This window comes from Ambystoma mexicanum, chromosome 8 (genome assembly GCF_040938575.1).
Source record: "Ambystoma mexicanum isolate Mex_15411 chromosome 8, UKY_AmexF1_1, whole genome shotgun sequence".
Classification (NCBI taxonomy): domain Eukaryota; kingdom Metazoa; phylum Chordata; class Amphibia; order Caudata; family Ambystomatidae; genus Ambystoma; species Ambystoma mexicanum.
In genome coordinates, this window is record NC_090929.1 from 1,002,984,769 (window position 1) to 1,003,007,588 (window position 22,820).

At 42.3% G+C, this 22,820-nt stretch overlaps 1 long non-coding RNA gene across 2 annotated transcripts in view; it reads left to right on the forward strand.

Moving 5' to 3' along the window:
* Window positions 1–22,820, forward strand: part of LOC138473709 (uncharacterized) — a 234,230-nt gene that overhangs the window by 119,938 nt on the left and 91,472 nt on the right. For both annotated transcript variants that reach the window (XR_011268872.1, XR_011268871.1), the window contains exon 2: window positions 18,547–18,611. This is a non-coding gene — a long non-coding RNA (uncharacterized lncRNA). The remainder of the gene's footprint in view (window positions 1–18,546; window positions 18,612–22,820) is intronic.

A 22,820-nucleotide genomic window follows, 5' to 3' on the forward strand; every position in this document is an offset into this window, starting at 1 on the left:
AGCCCAAGTTATAAGCCCAAGCGAAGTCAGGGTGGATAACGAGGTCTCTGGACCATTATCCCCCCATTCCAGCCCCTGCAATGGGGGCTGAAGGCCATTAGCAGCCTAGGTTCCCAAAGAGGGAACCCGTGGTACTAAAAAAGAGGATTTTTCGTCCTACACCGGGACGCCTGTGGTGTCCCGGTTCAGGAAGGAAAATCCTTTTCCAAGATAGCCACCATGGAAAAGGAAGGCGGGGGTTCCATACAGGACCCCTCTTCGCTTTCCATGGCAGCCTACAGAAGGCAAAAAGAACACCCTATGACCATATTACCACAAGCACATTTTTCTTCCCTTTCAAATCTATCCTAATTTCTAATAACTTTACTACAAAGCCAGTCCCAGATGGACATGGCCACTTTAATCCTATGTTTTGTCCCTTCTGATCATGGCCAGTAGCCAGATTGTCCAGATCATGACATTATTCCATGACCCGGACATTCTGGCCACTGCCCATGGCCACAGGCTACCCCTCAGTCACTAAGGCTATTTTTTTTATTATCAAGTAAGAAAACACTGCCACATTTGCAAAACCATGCTTGTAGATCCTTGCCAATGCGCCTTACGCAAGTTTGCTGGAAATCCACCCACATTTTATTTTTTCTAAACTTTCAAATGAATACACATACAATCATCATATAAGCTCTGCACAAAATCCCACCAAAACTTGTAAACTCATTAGAAATCAGGTCAGAAATATCCCATCCCGTCCTCATCACCCCTCACCTCCCCAGAGATTATTTAATAAGTTTCACAAGTGCAATGTTCAGAAAATATTATTGTCCCGAGGGTTCGGCCATGTGTTTTTATACATACATTGATCTAACTCAACATTTCCAATTCACCTTACCTCACTTTTCCTCTTTTATAAACATGCAAAATCTGGCAGCAGGGCGCGTCCATTGCTGCATCGGCCTACGATAAACTGCCCTGACGTCACTAAATCATATGCCCCGCCCCTGAGCCTCACATCACCAAACATAGTGATATTCTCCACCTTTCTCAGTGACGTTCCTCGTCAGCATAGCCAAACGCGCCCATAATCACCTACGTGACGCAGAACCGGAAAATCAACACACATCAACTCACAACACACAACGTCACAATTCGGAATATTAAACCGTACTTTAAAAGAAAACAACAACACTCTACAATTTGTAAAGTACTTTTATTTCACAATAAATGCTCCAAGAACATCCGACTATTGCCATATTCAATCAAATTGCAAATTTGTTTCTTCGCTCGCAGTCCAAAATGTTTATCGTGAGGCACGCGGTGTTCTTTTTCCGTACACAAAGTGTTCGTTTTCGGTAAAAGAAGCGCTTGGGTCGCACAGTGAATTCCAGGGCTTCTGCATCAACTTAGGGCTAGACAAACGTAAAGGATGTTATGTTACTCCTAACCGCTAGTACAGCGTAAGGGCATATGGGCCCTGGGCGATCGTCCCAAAAAACAGTCACTGTGATCCAGGTGTTCACAACTATGTTCAACTGCCGATTGAAAAAACCATCACTTGGCATCTGGAATCTATGACAATCGCAGAATGGCAGAATGTATCTGTTTCGAAAACATAACAGAAAATATGTGTCACTACCCGAACTTTATTACAATTTATCTATTGACTTATCAATTTGGCATAGAGTTTAAACTAACGATTAGTACAGACATCAAACAATCTCAACAGAGAGAAAACAATGTGGAAAGTGATACACAATTCGAGATGGTAATACATGACATTTTAATGAAGTATTAGCGTTGAACCTGGGGGAACCGAGTGCTGGTCTACATGCACCTCGATGCTGGACTCCCCATAATCACGGTAAAAAGACAACCACACACAAAGATTGTACTTGCGTTTCATTGCAATAAGCCACACAGAACAGACGAATAAAATGTAACCCAAAAATAATCTTCAGATAATAATAAGTTAATGCTCGTTCTGGTATACAATCGTCGAAAATTAAACTTACATTATATTCACCATTTCCATTCTCTTGGCGTAACTCAGACAGTAACGTTCACTGCGTTCGCACCAACGATTCTTCATAAACTGAATTTACATGTTCCTTACCCACTTTTGGAATGCATAACTTTATCATATCTTCATTATTACAAACCTCCTTTAATTGAATTCCTTTCGGAATGGTCCCTTTCTCTCAATTTCTTACATTTTAACACAGACACATTAGCCCTTTATTTGCCGCGCTCTGGGTGTTCCACCAGCACATCAATTTATAAACATCAAGCATTTTAATTAAGAGTGGAAAATAACCCAAAATTGCTTCTATTTAATATTAATAAATATTGGGCAACCAATATAAACAATATAGAGGAACAGGCATTCGGAATGTAGTGTTACTCTGTAATACCACAATGTAAGGTTGGGGTTGCAGACTGCAGAAGCAACAATCTATATTTACAAGTCCACAATTCCATGAATATACATCTCCATCCCTTGAATGCCAAAATGCAATCTCTTCCAACAGTACTTTAGGCACATATTGTGGAACACCTCCAAATGTACCGTGTGACTTTTGCAACAGAAAATACCAGTCTTTTGCTTTTTGCAGCCATATCCCATCCCATCCTCATCATCCCACACCTCCCCAGAGATTATTTGAAAAGTTTGACAAGTGCAATGTTGTGTTTTTTAATATGTTTTTACCGCGATGTCCGCGGACACCAAACATGGATCCAAGATGGCGGGCGCATCAGAACAATCTGACGCACTTCACGCTCTTCACCATCCAATCAGCGAACACATCACATGTCCGTGGACATGACGTGAGCCGATTAACCAATCGGTGTCCCGTCCACGGAGCGAACAGGGAAGTGTGTCAGCGGACATAGATATGACTAATTTTCTTAGACCTGTGGAGAAGATTCTATATCATTCTAGTATTTTGGTTGGTTCTTACAAGTCGCAGCAAACCCATTGGACCAGCACCATAGAAATCCAATTCTGCAACAACCTCGCTATGGTCCTAACAATGGTGAACATATTGCAGAAAGAAAATGTTCTTATGCTGTAACTTAGCATTTTACCCCATTAATTGTAGGATTTTCCATTTGAACGACAAGTGAAAGGAGTCAGCCATACCACTGAAAGCAGCTTCTCTGTGTGTCAAGTCTACTGACACTGAAGGTATCTGTATGCCAACCATTCCACAACCAGAGCCAATTTAGTTCCAAGCTGCACAAGTAAGCATGTCTAGATGCCAAAGAGCATCATTGGTTTAAGCCTTTAAACATCTCTTTTCATCCTTGTCAGGCAAATAGAGCACACATAGCTGGCCCGACTCAATAGACCTATTCTCAGAAGCCTAATAAATCACACATGTAGAGACAGTGCAAATCTTCGGCTCAGATATGTCTCCACAAATCCAGATGCATTATGAATAGCCTTTTCATTTGCAAATCTTCAGCAACGAGGAAAATAATTATCTGAATATTCCTTTTGAAAATGAATCTTGGAACATTTATCAGTATATATATAACCTTAGGAACCCTTTTGCATCATCCTTTTCAATAACCCTCCACAGACAAAATGTGTCCTTTTTTACTTAAATTAGATTAAGAAACTGTCAAAGGTAGCTATAAATTGAGGAAATAGAAAGTATGTTAATTGACATTCGTGGTATCACTTTATTATTGGATGCAGTAACGATGCAATCATGAATGTATGCATAATGTTCAGCTAAGATGTAACAGTTGTTAAATAATGTGTAAAGTGAAACAGCACTTTTATTAGTTCAGCGCTTATTAATATGTATTGTGTAACACACATCATGACTGGCTCTGGGGTCATTGAATACAGAATGAGTGAATTGCAAGTGTTAAAGATGGCATGCCACTTAGTTGCACCTACCACAAAAGGTTGAGATCCCCCCCAATAATCCCCTTTTATTATGTTTATTACACATTGTGCATGTCCCAAGGATGAAACGTTCAAGTGGCGCTAATCGTGTGCTATTTAGAGCTATACATAATTAAAACACATGGCAAAGAGATCATTTGGGTTCCCAACAGTTAGGCCTTGATGCAAATCAGGTGATTTTCCCTCTGAAACACTGACAAATCACCAGTGAACCGCCCATTCTGCAGAGAATGACATAATAGCCAGTAGTTATGTGTGTGTTAGACAATAATTAGCAATTACTTACTGATCACTAAAAGGCTGTCATGCTTCAGTTGTATATTAATTGTTCATTCGTGAATGCACTGTTAGTGCACCTTACAATAAAATGATATTGTTTAATGTTAACAGGTTGAACTGAAGATTTCTTCAAAGTTAGTAATAATTTCACTAAAACATATATGTTTCGAAATCACTTTTGGACTAAGTTAAATAACGATTCTTCTTAATCTTTCAGATTAACAGATAGTATGTTGACTGATCATTAAAAGCCAAACATTTATAGAGTTAGATCACCACACTTGTTCATTAGAAAAGTGTGATCTAGATTAGAAGAACATTTAAAGAGTTTGACATCACTCTTTAATACGGTACACACACAATGCATTCATGAAAGTATAATTAATATGCAACAAAAGTGAAACAACTGTTTAAGAGTGAGTAATACATTATTAATTATTGTGTAACCTACAGATAGCTACTGGCTCTGGGGTAAACCTCGACAGAATGAAATGAGTGATTCACTGGTGATTTGTATTGTGTTAAATTGTGAAATCCACAAGGTGTGCATCAAGGCCAAACAGCTGAAACCCAAATTATCCCCTTTCCAATTGTTTTATGCATATATCTGTTCAACATGGAATGAGTGTCACTACTGTGTTTCACAGCTAGGAAACAGAAGTTTGCTGTAGACACAACTAAGTGTGATCCCCGCTTTAAAATTGATGAATTGGTCAGTCTGTGTAAAACAACTGCATAATATAATCAAAGGACGTTCGCTGACGTTAATTGAAAAGCTAAACATTATGCAAATAAGTAAGACATTTATGCAAAAATGTTTTAATCACCAACATAGAACTACAAAAATAAACCAATCCATGAGTGCATAGGTTTGGAGTTCTAAAATGTTTTACATATATGAATTTTAATCCCTATAAGAAAGCATGGTTCATTAATGAATGAACTCCATACACATTCATGCACCATCATACTTCATAAAATCACTCTGCATTCAAGCACACATGTTGTCAAGACATATAGTCCAACATTAACAATAATTCAAATCGCCTCTCTATTGTTAATTCAGTTTCACAGTACGTTTTTGTTGGAGAAGCTATCCAACTTAAGTTTCATCTCCAAAGGCTCCTAATTTACTGGCCAGGCCTTCTTCAGGACTCAAAAAATGAGTTTGGTATGGTCCCCTAATATGATAAAACTAAAATATAATGAATAAAACATTTTAATGTAAAAAAATATTATGCCTCGATACATTAGCATGCAATTAAATGTATAGCGGAGTATGCCTGCCACTTACATATTCACCATGTTTAATACCATTTAATTGTTTTGAGTCAAATAGTCTATGTAGTCCAATTGCCGCCTTGCATATTTATCTTTTGTGTCATGCAGTCCACAGAAAACAGTATTTAATTCTGTAAAAAAAGGGAGAATGTAAATTAACTATTTTTATGCATAAGTGAAGTATTTAAATAATTGTATCACATCAACGTGGTAAATTACATGCCCCGTGATTTGAGTGTCTTCAGTGACTTCAGTGTACATTCCAATGTTATATATCAGGAAACAGATGGATAGAGGCAGCATGTGGTCTGCCAAAATGTGTATCTAGGAAAAGAGAAATAAACAAGTGACCAGTTGTCAGAAAAGGTCAGATAATCAGACATGTGATTTATGTTAAAAATATGTTGTGAGGGTCTATTTGAAGGTTTAGCTGGATTCATAAAGGCTCACACATATGGATCGTTGTTAGCAGAGAAAGAACAGCTACATTCAAAATGCTGATGATGCAGTGATTTTACAATTTGTCTGGCACAGATTTTGTTCAAATCAGGCCGTTTTTATCCAAAGGCGAACCTTTACCAAATTTGATGAAATAATGAAACCTTATAGGTCCATATTGAGTGTACACATGTCAGAGTTTCATAATGCAAAGTGAAAAATATAAATATTTACTGGACTTTTTTACATTTGAAAATATTGTGTTTGGAGTTGAAAGGTAATCTTGTAAATTGTCCATTGTGTTTCTAATGTATTTGACGCTGAACACCAATATGCGCTTCATGTTTCTGAAACAATAGTTCAAAATATATTTAATGAGAGTTGCATTCAAAGAAGCAGTCAAAAGACTGCACCAACCTCTTTTCCACTGTGATAATGGCAGTATGAAATGCCATCTCACAGCTAAAATGATAGAATTGATAAATACAAATCAGGTCTATTTTTGAGTTTCTTTAGTATTTTAAAAAGGAACACATTTTGAAACTTTTTTTTAACTAGCTTAACTTCCCACTGATTTGTTGGGATAACCAAATAATATGTAATTCCCTGACGTTTATACATAGATCATGATTTTTATATGCAGAAATCCGCCCCCCAGTGCAGGATAAACCAATCATTGGCAGAGCAGTGAAAACATTTGTTGGTCATGTAATAGAATTGGCCTTTGTGTGCCCACTTTTAGGTAGGTCATGGCTGGGTAATCCATGAATCCAGACTTATTCAAGTATATCCTGTGAACATTGAAAACAGTATTCCGATCTGGCTTTAATAAATCAACAATGAGCTATTCAAGTTGGACATGTGTGTGTTGATGAAATTTGACATGTTTCACTAAAGGGGCATGCACATCTTTGTTGCAGATTTGACATCTATATTCACCAATTAAAGTGGAAGCTGTTCTTGTAGTCATCCCTACATATGTTTTGGGACATAGAAACCAAATAATATTCACAACCTTTTTTGTTTGCCAATTTGTATAATGTTTTAGTTGTCATTTGAAAGTTCCACATGCTATTACTGGTTGTAATGTCATATTGAGAAAAGAAGAAACTGTACTGGCCATTCTAGTGTTTGTTTAATCTTGAAGGTGACATTTTGTCTTTATTGTTTTTTCCTTTTTAATGCAAGAATTTGAGTGGGCATCACTATCCCACTAGGTGACACCACATTTCAATGTTTTTTGTTTAGTTGTTTAAGCTATACCGTGTATCTACAAAGAGTTGAAACACGTACAATGGAATTGCCATTTTTCTTTTAACAAATAAAGATTCCTGTTTTGTATACCAGGCCTATTTTGGTTGAATATTTCAGTAATCTGTATTGGTTAACCCAGTCTTGCAATCTTTCAATTAACGGATTATCAGGCTCACTGTAATCCACATTTAAAATCTTTGAGATATGAACTTGAATACAGAATCGTAGTCTTGCGATCTGACAATTTATGATACATCTATTGTGCAATTTATCTCCTCTGTGGCATATCAAAATGCCCAAATATAATATGCAGTACTTAATATAAACCATTGTAAATTTCAAATGAGGATTTTGAGATTTGAATCAGATGTTAAACTCATTCAACGAGGTGTATGTTCCACTCCGTGTAACAGCAATGTTGTCAATCAATATTTTACAACATAACATATAGTCTGGAAAATTATAGTTTTGGAAAATATATTTTTACTAAAAATCTGCCATGTAGATGTTAGGTACGATTGGGAGAAAACCTACTTTTATCTGCAAAATAACTCATCCCCAAAGGTGAAGAATTGTTACATAGAGCAATGTCTAACAAGTCCAAAGTAAAATTTGTTACCTTTTCTTTTAGCTGGGATATAATGAAGTACAAACCATATTTTTGAGGTATATTAGTATTCAATGGTGCTATATGAAAAGTCACCAATCGTTTTGCTCATGGTGTTGTACTCAATCCCTTTAACTATCCTTCTAATATCTCCATTGTCTTAAATAAAGTATCTTATTTGTTTTGCTACTGGGTTTGTTTGTTTGTTTGTTTGTTTGTTTATTTATTTATATGGCGCACCCGACCAGAAGGTATGGGGGTGCAAGCATTACAAGAATATTCTCAACTTAGTTACAATACTGTACATTATTTACCTTATTATGCATAGTGAGTAGATGCAGTTACAGTGAGTAGAAGCAGTTACAAGGATACAGAGTAACATTACGACATAGTTACAGGTTGACAAATTTGTAGTAGTTGCAGGGTGTCATTATTGGCTGTCAGTATTGGTCTTTGTTCTTAAGCCACTGGATGTAGTTATGCCTAAATTGGTGGTAGGTTTGAGGTGCTCTGACGGAGGGTGGTAGTGAGTTCCAGTGTTGGGCTGCTTTTACCTGGAAGCTGTTGCCGCCCATTTTCGTGCGCTTGAATCTGGGAACAGCGAGCAGGTTAGCATTGCTATTTCTGGTGTGTCTGTTGGGCTCGACAAGCCTTTACAAAAAAGAAACAAAATAAAGCATATATTACAGTTTATATAGAAACATAAAACAAGTAAAAGAGAGCTACAACATGTTTTTCCTATTTTTTATCAACCCTGCCAAGTTTTCTGTTTCCTATGTGCACGCTGTTTAGATGCATTTATCCTTAACCTTTGTACGTTAATGATTATTTCGCATTTGATTAGCACCTGAATTGCTGCAAACGACAATGCAGCATTGGTACCTGATATGATTCTGTCCCACAGGAAGTCTGATATCATATGTTCCTCTCTGCGCACAAAATTTCTGAAGAATCTTAAACGATATGTCCATGAACCTTCACAGTCCATTAGTAGGTGCCTTAATGTTTGTTTGGCAGGGTTTATGCAAATTGAGCACCGTTTTTTTGCCGTGTCCCCTTGGTTGCGTTTTTCCAAGACCGCCCCACAGTGGACGAGGTTTAGTCTCATTCTGAGGAAGTTTGAATGCAACTTCCTGTTGGGGAATTTCAGTAGGTAGCGAGAGGGACACCCGAGTTCCTTTTCTCCCTTCAAGAAAGCACTTTGGATTGGGTCTGCTCTTACTTTCTCTATTGTTTCGATCCAATCCCGGAGTTCTAATTTTCTTTTTACTTTGAGAGGGTTTAGGACCAGAGTCTCTTCATCCAGATCTATTCTCATCAGTGCTTCCATTGCCTTTTCCCCTAATGAGGTCAGAAGAGATGATTTATTTTGCAAGCTTTGATATCTTAGATCTCCATAAAGCGTAGAGTCTTTACTCGTAGTTATTTCTCGATACAGGGAAATACGTTTCCATTCTGCCATGCATTTCAATGACTTGAGACCTAGCTCAAATCTTAAGCTTTTTAAGGAAGCGCAGTTTGGAAGGCCAAAGGCTCTTTTCCATAATTGGCCCTCGAAGCTTTTCCAATTTGCAGACCAAAGTTCTGGTTTAGCTTCCAGGCCATAGAGTAGCACTGGGACCACTTTTGCTAAGTAGAACTTCACCAGCGGAAGGATAGAGAATTTAAAAAATTTGTAATTCAATTTAATCATTTGTGATGTAGCTTGTGTTATTTTGGTCATTACCTCGGATTCTACCTCATATAGTGCCGGATGGGCATGGATGTTATATCCCAGGTATTTTATGGTTTCTACAATTCTTATTCTTTCTCCTCCCAGCTTCCAGTTTTTGTACTTTGTATCTGGTTATTCTGTCTGAGAGATAACGGGGAGCTGCGTTCTTAAGGCATTTGTGTGTGAGGGAGGCTGCCTTAAGCAGAATTGTGTCCGGGGTAGTGAGCCAGTTGTGGGTTCTCCTAGTATTTGAAATGTGTTCTCTTTTAGGGAAGCTAAGCGCTGCTCTAAGAGCATTGTTCTGTAGGATCTGGATTTTATTGGTAATCTGTTTGTTGGCGCCTACATAGAGGGAGTTACAATAGCCCAGTTTAGATAGTATGAGAGCCCTGGCTAGAGTTATGCAACTTTGGGTGGAGAGGAAGGGGTTGGCAGAGCGTATAAGCTTGCATGTGTAGGCTGTAGTGGATGCCATTGAGCTGACCTGTTTATGGAAGGAGAGGGTGGAATCGAGCTAGATGCCAAGGGTTTTCACTTCCTTAGCTACCTTTATAGGGTTGCCGTCAATGGTGAAGCTGGAGTAGTTGAGGTCCAGTTTGTTTAGGTTCGTCGCTGATCCCAGGATGATGAGTTTGGTCTTGTAATCTTTCAGGCATAGACTATTGGAGGCCTGGATGATGAGGGACACCTTGTTCACCAAGGCCGAATCCGTGTTGTAATCTCCCGTCAACGGGATGAGGATTTGGGTATCATCAGCATAGTTAGTGTAGGTGATACCCAAACCGTCGAGATCATCAAACAGGGGCTTAGTGAACACGTTGTACAGTGTGGGGGAGACACATGACCCCTGAGGGACCCTGCATGTGATGGGAATGGGGTCAGCGGAGGCTGTGGTGGAGAAGACTCGCATGGATCTATTGCTTAGGAATGATGTGATCCAGCCTATAGCTTCTTGGGAAAAATGGGCCGCCGAGTCTAAGTGGCTACATAGGATTTTATGATCAACAAGATCAAAGGCTGCCGAGAGGTCTAAGAGGAGCAATAAGGCAGTTTTCCCATTATCTCTCAGAGTGTCAATTTGGGCCTTGAGGTCGATGAGTGCGGTTTCTGTGCCGTGTTGGGGTCTAAATCCTGATTGCCGGACTCCTAGGAGGTGGTTTTGTTCAAGTAATTTTTTAATTTGAAAGTAGGCTGTCTTGTGGAGGATTTTTAGTAGGAAGGGGACGGTGGTGATGGGTCTATAGTTAGTGGGTATGGCTGGGTCGAGTGTGGGTTTTTTTAGTAGGGGGAGGACCCAGGATTCTTTGAGGTTGTTGGGGATGCTACCAGAAGAGAAGGAGGCGTTGATGAGTTTGGTGATAAATGGAGATAGGTCTCTGGCCTCGTCTTTGATGATTTGAGGTGGGCATAGGTCGCCTTGGCAGTTAAAAGGCTTGAGGCCGAGTATGATTTTTTCCACTTCTAGCGTGGAGACTTTGGAAAAACTGAAGCGAGTGGGAGGGTTGGGGGGAGGGTGTTGAGGGATGGTGCGTGTGGGGGTGTTGTTAGGTTTGGCCTTGGATAGGGTCTCTTTCTTGTTGTTAATTTTGATTTGGAGGCCTGCGACTTTATTGGAAAGGGCATTTTGGATGCTGGTGCACCATTCTTTGTCTTTCTTGCAGGTGTCTGGGACTGGGATGGGAGTCTCCAGCTCTTTAAGGATGGTGAACAACTCTTTAATGCTGGATTTGGCATGCAGTATTCTCAGATTGTAGGATTCTTGTTTGGCGAGGAGGATTTCTTTTTTGTAGGTAGAGACTATTTTGTTGAGGATCAGCTTGTTGCTGTCAGTGGGATTTTGTCTCCAAATGTGTTCCTTTTTTGTTTCTCTAGTCTGAGGGCTTTTAGGTGGGCCGTGAACCAAGTATTCAGGTGTTTTATTGGCTTGGGTTTTCTCAGCTTTAGTGGTGCGATGGCATCTAGGGCTAGGCGCATGCTGTTGTAACTTTCAACCAGATGGTGGGGGTTGGAGTTAGCAGGGAGTTGGTTCAGTGTAGGTAGAATGAGAGGCATGAGTTTTACCGCAGTTATGTTTTTCTTGCTTCTAGTCGGGATGGCTGAGGCTAGGGAGATGTTAGCGATAGGGCTGGCTGCTTCGAGTGTGAAGGAGAGGAGGTGGTGGTCAGACCACGGTTGCGGGGTGATGGCAGTGATGGAGATTGCGCAGTTATGGTCTGCTATCCAGTCAAGAGTTCTCCCTTTGTTATGAGTGGGGGTGGACACTCTTTGGGTGAAGCCTAGTTCTGATAGTGAGTAATTAATGGCTAACGCTTGGGTGTCTTTAGGGTCATTGTAGCCAAGGTTAAAGTCTCCTAAGAGGAGGCATTGAGAGGTATTTTTTAAGTTGTTAGAGAGGATGGAGTTAAGGTCTTCCTCAAAGGAGCCTAGAGGTCCTGGGGGTCTGTATAGTAGGTGGATGGTGATGGTTTGGGAGTTGGTGGTGGGGAGTTTGGCTGTGAGCCATTCATTCACAGGATTAGTAGTGATTGGTATTGTCAGGTTTAAGGTTGAGGTGGGTTTTGGCGATTATAGCGAGGCCACCGCCTCTAGAATCAATTCTGTCTGCTCGGAGGATGGAGAAATTCTCAGGGATGGCTAGCGCAAGGGCTGGGCCAGCTGCTGCATGAAGCCAGATCTCAGAGATGGCTAAGAAGTCTAGTTCTTCCATTAGGATGAGGTCTGTTATGCCTGTCGCGTGGGCTACTATAGATCTCGAATTGATTAAAGCCCCTCTTATGGGAGTAGTGGTATGTTTACTCGTGGTAGGTGTAGAGGTTGATGATCGAGACTTATGTTTGGTAGTAGTATTAGTTTGGGTAGGCTTAGGTAGGTTTGTGCCTTTGTTGGACGGGATGGTCAGGATGTAAGGCTGGGGCCAATTAGATGTTTTGGTATGGGTGGAATCCCTAGCTCTGGGCTCGTATATTTTGGGGAGTCTGGCGCGTAGTTTGGAGTTTCTAGCAGAGAGGTTGCACGGTGTAGAGAGTTGCACGGTGAGTGGCGGGGTGGTAACCATGCTGGTCAGGCCTGGTAAGGGGGGGCTGAGAAGACTAGTTGCGTGGATAAGGTGGATGATGACTCTCAGCAGTACTGAATATATACCTGGTAGGTACTTTTTAGTGGGAGGTGGTGCGAACAGTGGGCATGTGTTTAATATCAGCTGGTTCCTGAGTTGTTAAGTTTTACCTTACCTAGGATCAGAATCAGGTAGACAGCTAAAGCACATTAAATTGCAATGACTGAATGGGCCAGGGATACACCTAGATTCAAAGTCAAGTGGGCAGCTAAAACACATTGGATTGCATTGACTAAGGGGGGCGAAGATTCACCTAGATTCAGAGTCACTTAGGGAGCTAGAGCACATTGGAGTGCATTGACTAAGGGGGGCAAGGGATCACCTAGATTCAAGAGTCACGTAGACAGCTAAAACACAATGGAATGCATTGACTAAGGGGGGCAAATATTCACCTAGATTCAAAAGTCACAAAGGCAGCTAGAACACATTCGAATGCATTGACTAAGGGGGGCAAAGATTCACCTAGATTCAAAAGTCACAAAGGCAGCTAGAACACATTGGAATACATTGACTAAGGGGGGCAAAGATTCACCTAGATTCAAAAGTCAGATAGGCAGCTAAAACACAATGGAATGCATTGACTAAGGTGGGCAAGGATTCACCTAGATTCAAAGTCAGGTAGAAGGCTGAGGGAATTTTTCACGCTAGGTTACATTGACTATCCGATTGTCTAAATTGACAGCGATTGAAATGGATGCAGCAGAAAGCACCTAGATTTTGTGAGCTAAGTCTGGGATACTGGCAGTAGTGAGAGCATTCAGGCAGAATCAAGCCGACTGGTATTTTGAGCATTCAGGCCAAATCAGGTGTACAAGTGCATTAATCAGGACATTAGCAAACAAGCTGAATACATTTTGGTCAGTAGGCATTCAAGTGGCAGTTTTAGCAAAACAGTCCATAGGTGCACAAAGATTTTGCACTTTAAATGCTATTTCCTGCAGTACCACAGGCAAACATGGTAGTTGAGGCAAAGGGGTAGCTGGGCGTTGTGCTGTAGTGTAGGTCAAAACTTACCTGGAGTGTGACGGGCAGAGGGTCTGGCAGATGGCAGACACAGGCACCTAACAGGTGATGGCCTTGCTGGAGTGGGCCTTGGACAAAGTGGGCCGGCTTCGCCTGCCGGCGACCAATAGGGGAGCAAATAGGCACGGCAGCCTATCAGCGTTGTAGGCTGGAGCCTCAGTAGATGTTGGTATAGGCAGTGAAAATGCCGACGGCCATTTTGAAAGGGTGGGAGCCTCGTGTGACTCAATGGAGTTTTCAGCGCTGCAGCAGTAGACAGATTTTGATTCTGTGGAAATGGGCTGTAAGGAAGCCTGTCCTTCCTTCCGTGTTGTGCAGGATCGCGGATGCACTTTTTGTGAATGTGCTTTCGGGAAATGCACTCGAAGTTAGCGCTTACCTTAATTCAAGGCACGGATGTAGGGCCATGGTGGAGATTGCCCGCCTGGTGCACGTTGCTCCTGGAGGGGCGGGGTGTGTCAATGTATTTACCCACTGATTCTAACAATAAACCACTAAGGGACAACACTAGGGTGCTTTGACAGATTTAAAGGTCCCTTATGCAATGTCCCCAGTGCCAGTTGTGCTGCTGTTAGAGAATAGTTAGTAATATTTTTTGAATTGCTAAAGTGTTGTTAAAACTTTGTTTAATTAGGTACTCATTAGTAAAGATTTGTCACACCTTAGTTGCATATTAAGTATGATTTAACTAATGAATAGTTAGTGCACCTTCTTAATGACCTGCACAATGCACACCCATTCTTCACAATCTACATACAGAAGAGGTGCAATACCAAATGCTTACAAGCAAATAAAATATGCAAAATAGTACAGCATTATTTTATATATATATGTATATTGCACAGCCTGAAGTAGCAGCCATGTAGTTACAGTTAAGTTGCTCAAACCATAGGAAGAGCACTTTTGGGCGGCTTATAACTTTGCCCCCCTGGACGAATCGTCACAAGGTTTCTTAAGTATATGGCCCCGTCACATTGATTCTGCATAGTTTGGTGAGGTTTTGTGAAGGGGGTAAAGTTTTAGGGGGCTCCCAAAATGTGTGTTTTTTCCCATACACGCAATGGAAAAAAATGTTTGCTCACGCTTACAGCCCAACCCGCAGGACAGATTTTTAACAAATTTGTGCCACAAGCGGCGGCTTGGTCCCGCAAGAATGCTTTTGTAAATTTGGTGTAAATCTGTCCAGTATATTTTTTTCAAATGTCCAAAAAATAGGTTAAAAAAATAGTGATGCCTAGATTCAGTCTGCGGACTCACTTCCCTTGGTCCAGAGGGCGGCATGATGTCCACGGACATCTGACGCGCTAACTGATTGGATGGTGAAAAGCTAGAGGTGCGTTATATTTTTTGGAAACACCCCCAATGTTGGATTCATGAAAAATACAACATTGCACTTGTGAAACTAATGAAAATATCCTTGGGGAGGTGAGAGGTAACGACGATAGGATGGGATTTGACCATAAAAAGCAATACAATTGGCGGTTTTTCATCTCCGATGTCCGCAAACAGTTGGGGGACAGAACTTGTAATGTGCGCGAACATCTCAGATGTTCAGGGCATGCATGCATGTTTTTGCATTACAGGGTTGGTGAAAAGCAGTCTTTGGATGGTGTATAGCTTTGGCGCCACTCAATGAAACTGTATGGAACTTTGTGATATTATTCTAGACGTGACCTTGAATAGTTCTACAAAGTCTGGTGCTGTTTTGCCAAGAGGGAAAAAATTAGAAGGGGGGTCCCAACATATTTGAAAGGCTTATACATGTGGTGCCGTTTCACGAACTGCACAAACCTTTGCAAAGATATTTGAGACTCATATTTGAGTGATTTTGCAAAGTTTGGTGGGATTTTGTGGAGAGGAGGCAAAATTAGAGGGGGGTTTCAAAAATGTTAGATCGGTTATAACTTTGTTGCTGTTTGACGAATGTGCACAAAAGAGTTTTGAAAGATTATAGACTGAACCTTGAATTTTTCTGCAAAGTCTGAATGGATTTTGTCAACTGGGAGAAAAGTTATATGACTACTTTATGTATGTACATTTTGACAATTTTCAAAAAATAAAACGTATGGATTTGCATGAAAGTTGTGCAAGGAACATTGGCAAGGACTTGAAAGCATGGTTGTGCAAATCTGTCTGTGTTTTATTTTTTTAAAAGTGTCAACATGTAGGTACAAAAATAGTGATATACCATTGGTGACTAGAGGTATAGCCAGTGGCCATGAGCAGTGGCCAGATTGTCTGAGTCGTGGCCTGTGGCCTATGGCCAAATTATCTGAGTCATGGCTAGAAGCCATGACTTGGATAATCTGGCTATGGGCAGTGGCCAGATTGTCCAAATCGGGGCCTGTGGCCAGATAATCTGAGTCATGGCCTGTGGCCATGACTCGGATAATCTGGCTACTGGCCATGACCACGAGGGACTTGCAATGGGGTTAAAGTGGTATGGCCACCAGGGACTGGCTATGTGGTGAAGTGTTTCAAAATTGGGATAGGTTTGAATGGAAAAATACATTCTGCCCATATCTAAAATTCTGTCCCTGGCTACTGCCCGAAGAGCTGCACAGGATTGCATGAACAGATCACAATGACTATCGCTACATACACTCCGAGACAATGCTAATCAGCAGATAATTACCAAGCACACCGAACAAGGTCCACACGTGGTCAAAAGGCCACCCTCTGAAATAATTAGCCACCCTTATTTGCGACTATAGTGGGACAATATATAGGGATAGGATGCTGAATTAATTTCCACAACCTCACATTAATGACTGGCCCACAATCCACATGCCTTTAGAAAGACTCTAGAGAGTCAAATTACGTGTCAGCTGACTTCTAACAATAAATATAGCATCAATAATGGTTTTGAAGACTGCTTCTTTACGACAACAGTTACTTATTGAATAACTCAGTGCTGAGGTGAACAGGGCTCACTCTCCTATTCGTAACCTAACATTTGAAGAAAGAAGGGCACCTTCGCAAAAAATAAACATCACCAGCAGCAGGGTAATCTGTTTAAAGTACTAGATGAAGGCCAGTGATCTACCCATTCTGTCGCCCTGCAATTACTTGATACTCGTGTACTCTGATTTGATTATTGGGGCATGCAGCATGGCCGAACCCTAGGTTTGAATGGGAAGAAATATTTTGCTTGCGGCTACAGCCTGAAGTGCTGTACTGAATGACAACAAACTGGAGCATCAGCAAGGTCCTGAAAGTATGGTTTTGCACATTTGTTCCTGTGTTTTATTTTTTCAAAGTGTCCAAATGTAAGCACAAAAAATAGTGATATAAGTTTGGTGCATTGACAATGGGCCTGGCCATCGGCAAGGATGAATGCCTACTCTAAGTTACTTATTGGGGCATGCAGCATGACTGAAGCTCTAGTTTGAAATGGGAAAGAAAATCCTGCTTACGGCAGCAGTTTGCAGTGCTGGATGGGATTGCAGCAAACTTTCGCGAGGAACATCAGCAAGGACCTGAAAGGATGCTTTTGCAAATCTGTCCTGTGTTTTATTTTTTGGAAAGTGTCGAAACGCAAATCCAAACAATAGTTATATAACTTTTCCGCCGTGGGCAGTGGCACAAGAAATAGTGATACATGCTTGGTGCTTGGACAATGGCCCTGGCACTCGGCAAGGACAAATGAATACTTTAATTTACTTATTGGGGCATGCGGCATGACCAAAGCTGTAGATTTAAATCGGGAATTAAAATCTGTTTGAGACTACAGCCTGGAGTGCGGACAGGATTGCAGAAAAGTTGCGGCCATGCAGCATGGTCAAAGCTGTAGGTTTAAATGGAAAAAAATCAGGACTGCAGCAAAGTTGTGCGAGGAGCATCAGCAAGGACCTGAAAGGATGCTTTTTGAAATATGTCCTGTGTTTTACTTGTTTTAAATTGTCGAAACGTAAGTACAAAAAATAGTGATATAACTTCGGCAAGGACAAATATCTACTCTGATTTGTCTATTGGGGTATGAGCTTCTGATAACGACTCATATAAGTATGCGTTGCAAAAAATATGTTTGTTAAAGAGGTTTATAGTTGTTTCATATATGTTAAAAGAGTAATTATTAATAACTTATATAGAGTGATGTAACATAATAAAACATTTTCACTTATGAAAACGTATTCAATTGACAGAAAAAACGTTGTAAAAGGGACGCTATGGTTAAGATGTATCCCACCCTCAGGATTCCTGTGCCTCAGCAGTTACCTAGTGGACCCCCACTTTGGGATCCTTTGGCACTTCCCTCCTGGGCTCCTGTGAGCACTTGTCCATCTGTACTGCCCCCTTGTATTTATGCACTTCTGTCACTGCATGATGCATATGTGCATTTATAGGAGCATTAAGTACAATGTGTTGGTATAAGTATGGGAAATGTAGATGCAAAAGATCTTAGAAAATTGTTAAGTGGCAATTGGTGGGTTGAATAGGCAATATTTAGATTTTTTTTAAGTGACTGGTGGATATATTTGTAAATGGTTTAAAGAATGCAATGAGGGAGTGTTACAAACATAACAGTAAAAAGAGTAGATGGGCTGTTTTGTGCATGTGCAAGATTTTCTAATAAGGCATGGGCTAGACAGGGGAATGCGAAGAATGTGGATAGTAATAAATGGCAATGGATTATGGTGTTTATTGTATACTAGAGAGAAGAACTTCAGACTTAAATGTCTTTCTGTCCTTTTTTTCATTTTCTCTAGTATACCATTGTCCATTCTTTCCATTAACATCGTAGAAAATGCTAATGGGAATGTTGGAGAATCTTATTGAATCTAACTACTTCACTGAAAAATGTAAAGTAGATGGAATCTATCTGCTTATTTTTTAGTCCTATGTTTAACTGTGAAAGGTAGTTATTTAAAGAACCTTTTTTAATGTTCTTTTATTTTTTATTTATTTTATTTTTGCAGGAGAGGCGAGAAAGTAAGGCAGGGAGGAAAATGTGGGAATGGGCATCAACCACACATATGGAGAGGTAGGTGGACAGCGGAAAAAGGTAACTACATATACAAACAACGTTTGTTGAAAACAGGTTTATTGGCGGGGGTGATTGTGGGTTTTCCTTTTCTTTTAGTTGGAATACATCTTCTTCTTTAGCCCAATTATCTGGATGTTTACTGTACATGATTTGCCTTAAATTTTCAATGTCCTTTTTCATTTATTGTACTTCTTTTTGAATATTAATGAATAGTTGTTTTAATTCTGTTAATGAATGCATGATTAGTTTTGTGGGTATTCTTGGTGGTGCTTTTTGTTTGAGTCTTCTTGATACTTGAATGACATCTTCATCTGTTTGAAAATATTTGAAATATTTTTAAACATTTGAGGATATAATACACTTTAAAAATATGTGTGTTGGTTGTATAGACATTTGATTGTAGGTAGATAAAGTATATCTGTTTGGTGACTGATATTTGTTCCTTAAAATATTATGAATAGTCTTATTTTACATAAATACAAGGAAGGGACTTACACAATCCTGAATGTGGTGTATTTTCTTCAGAGTCTTTTTAATTTCTTCCTCTGTAGGATAATTGTCCTCCAGCTATTGCATGTAGTTTTCCATTTTAGTGTGGTAGAAAGAAATACTGCTTGCTACTTTAGATATTCAAATTAGCAATGGAGTAAGAGTACATGATGAGAGAAAGTGGAATGTTTGTATTTACTTTATGATTGGTTGTTCATTGTCTGTGTGATGGGTGGCTGCCAATAGAATGCCAACTACCTCAGATACTGTTGAATTGTTGAACCTAACAGAGAATGCGCCTCATTACGAGGCTGCAGGTAGCTCAATGGGAATGGGGAAGCCGGATGCACCGGCACCGTTATGAACAGTGCCGGTGCATCCGACATGCAGTGTTCGCGGGTGCCGCTCTGCCCGACAAGTCCCACCTGGCTTGCAGAAAGGCACCAGCGAGCACAACTCGTAGTTTGTTGGTCCGGGACCTACGGTACCAGCAAGCTTACTGCTACCGTAGTTCCTGGACCGGCAAACTTATAATGAGGCCCAATTTATTTTTTGAGTGATGTTTATATTTACCAAAAAATGTGTAGATTATATTGTATCATTGTATTAAGATGTTTTCTGCATAGTACACTTTTATTGCTTAAGGGTGAGGTGTAGTTTTAGGAATTTGTGTTATTTTTGGGGTATAGTTTTTGTTTGATTGGATATTTCAAACATGCAGCCAATTTCAGAAGGATAGGATTTTCATTGTTCAGAAGACTGTAACGAATTTTAGGATTTTGAGAATGGGGTTCATTGTGATGTTGAGGACATAGGTGATGTGTTGTTAAAGCATTGGCTTACAAAGTATTTTTGGTTCTATAATATTATTTTAGTTGGAATTTTGAAAGGAGAGGTTTATGCTGCAATTGTGGTGAAATATGTTTTGACAGGGAGCACAGGTTTTTTACTCTTTGGCAAAAGAAAATTAATTAATCATCTAAAGAAAGAGCACAGAGAAATGTTCAAAGATTGTTTTAATTGTAATAGAGGTAAAGAGTATTTCTCTGATTGAAAATTAACTTTTTGGTTGAATATTGGTAAAAGAACTCAAAGGCTGTTTTAAGAGTGACCTAGAGAACTTTTTAAATATATTGGAAAAGGAAGATATATTTGATGCCTTTTTTTAAATAGCCGCGAGTATGACAGCAGCCAATTAACAGGTCGATTCATGGAATTAATGTGCGCTGAAATTTTCAGCGCGAGCGTGCGAAAGCGTGCAAATCGCAGTGCCAGTGCGAAAATCGCAGCGAAACCCGCGCACAGCGATTCATGGAAGTCTGTGCGCGTGGAAATCCATGGATGTGCGCTGAAATCCTGTTTGGCGGATGCTGGTGCACACGCCTTCAAACAGCGTGCGCTAAACGCACAGCGAAAGCGCACATAGCGCGGCGCACACAACAAAAGTAGGCGTAACAGGGGGCGTGACACGCGGAATGGGGAACAACGCATGAAAGTGTGGGCATCACGGGGGAAGTACAGGAGGCAAGTGCGCGGAACGCCCAAACGCTAGCCTACAACACGTATTCATGGAATCGAATAGGGCAAACCAGCACACGGGCAAAGATGCGCACAGGCCTAAACACGTCCGACACACAAAGGCAGGAGGTAGCGTCCCTGCGCATGAAAAAAATGTGCGCTAACAAAAGGCACGTACATACAGCTAGGATGAATGTCCCATACTGTGTCCCTCTAGGACAAATGACATGCAAAGGGGTACGCGACAAACACGGACACCCGCTGTGTGAAAAATAGCATGTGCGTGTATTTCGGGGGTGCGCAGGAAGTTTCACACGCGATAGGCCTTGGGTGAGCGGGGTACTTGTATAACTGGGGTTCGCGTGAAGTCTAACACGCGATTGGATCCGGGTACATATATTTCTGGGGTTCGCGTGAAGTTTCACACGCGATTGGCCCCGTGCGAGTGGGGACCGTGCATTTCTGGGGTTCGCGTGAACTTTCACACCCGATAGGCCTTGGGCGAGCGGGGTACTTGTATAACTGGGGTTCGCGTGAAGTCTCACACGCGATTGGATCCGGGTACGTGTATTTCTGGGGTTCGCGTGAAGTTTCACACGAGATTGGCCCTGTGCGAGTGGGGACCGTGTATTTCTGGGGTTCGCGTGAAGTTTCACACGCGATAGGCCTTGGGCGAGCGGGGTACTTGTATAACTGGGGTATGCGTGAAGTCTCACACGCGATTGGATCCGGGTACGTGTATTTCTGGGGTTCGCGTGAAGATTCACACGCGATTGGCCCTGTGCGAGTGGGGAACATGTATTTCTGGGGTTCGCGTGAAGTTTCACACGCGATAGGCCGTGGGCGAGCAGGGTACTTGTATAACTGGGGTTCGCGTGAAGTCTCACACGCGATTGGATCGGGGTACATGTATTTCTGGGGTTCGCGTGAAGTTTCACACGCGATTGGCCCTTTGCGAGTGGGGAACGTGTATTTCTGGGGTTCGCGTGAAGTTTCAGACGCGATACGCCTTGGGCGAGTGGGATACTTGTATAACTGGGGTTTGCATGAAGCTTCACACGCGAAAGGGCCTGTGCAAGTGGGGTACGTGTATTTCTGGGGTACGCGTGGAGTTTCACAAGCGATAGGCCCTGTGCGAGTGGGGTACGTGTATTCCTGGGGTTCGCGGGAAGTCTCACTCGCTATTTCAGCAGGGTACGTGTATTTCAGGGGTGCCGGGGAGTCCTACACGTGAATTGGCAGTGTGGGTCCTCCCAGGTGTTCCCTCTACACCCTCCACTGCCCCTGCAGGTAGCCCATACCACAGGGGACTACCCTGCACCCCTGGTCAAGTCCCGCAGGCAGCCCATCCACCATGGGCATGTCCCCCAGCCAAGCCATATGACAGCTTGCACTACTGATCACCAGCGCCTGTCCCCTGCACCCCCACCCCCCAGCAGTGCAGGGCACCTGCCAGCAGGCCCCCACTCATGTCCCCCTGCACCCCCACCCCCCAGCAGTGCAGGGCACCTGCCAGCAGGCCCCCACTCATGTCCCCCTGCACCACCACCCCTCAGCAGTGAGGGGCACCTGCCAGCAGGCCCCCACTCATGTCACCCAGGCCCCCAGCCCCTCCATCATTGACAGGCACCTGCCATAAGGCCCTGACACATGTCCCCCGGCACCCCCACCCCCCAGCAGTGAGGGGTACCTGCCAGCAGGCCCCCACTCATGTCCCACAGCCCCTCCACCTCCCATCATTGACAGGCACCTGCCAGCAGGCCCCGACACATGTCCCCCAGCCCACCACCCCCCCATGATTGACAGGCACCTGCCAGCAGGTCCCGACACATGTCCCCCAGCACCCCCAGCCCCCAGCAGTGAGGGGCACCTGCCAGCAGGCCCCCACTATGTCCCCCAGCACCCCCACCCCCCCAGCATTGACAGGCACCTGCCAGCAGGCCCCTACACATGTCCCCCAGCACCCCCACCCACCAGCAGTGAGGGACACCTGCCAGCAGGACCCCACTCATGACCCCCAGCCCCCCCACCCCACCATCATTGACAGGCACCTGCCAGCAGGCCCTGACACATGTCCCCCAGCCCCCTAGCCCCCCATCATTGACAGGCACCTTCCAGAAGGCCCGACACATGTCCCCCAGCACCCCCACCCCCCAGCAGTGAGGGGCACCTGCCAGCAGGCCCCCACTCATGTCCCCC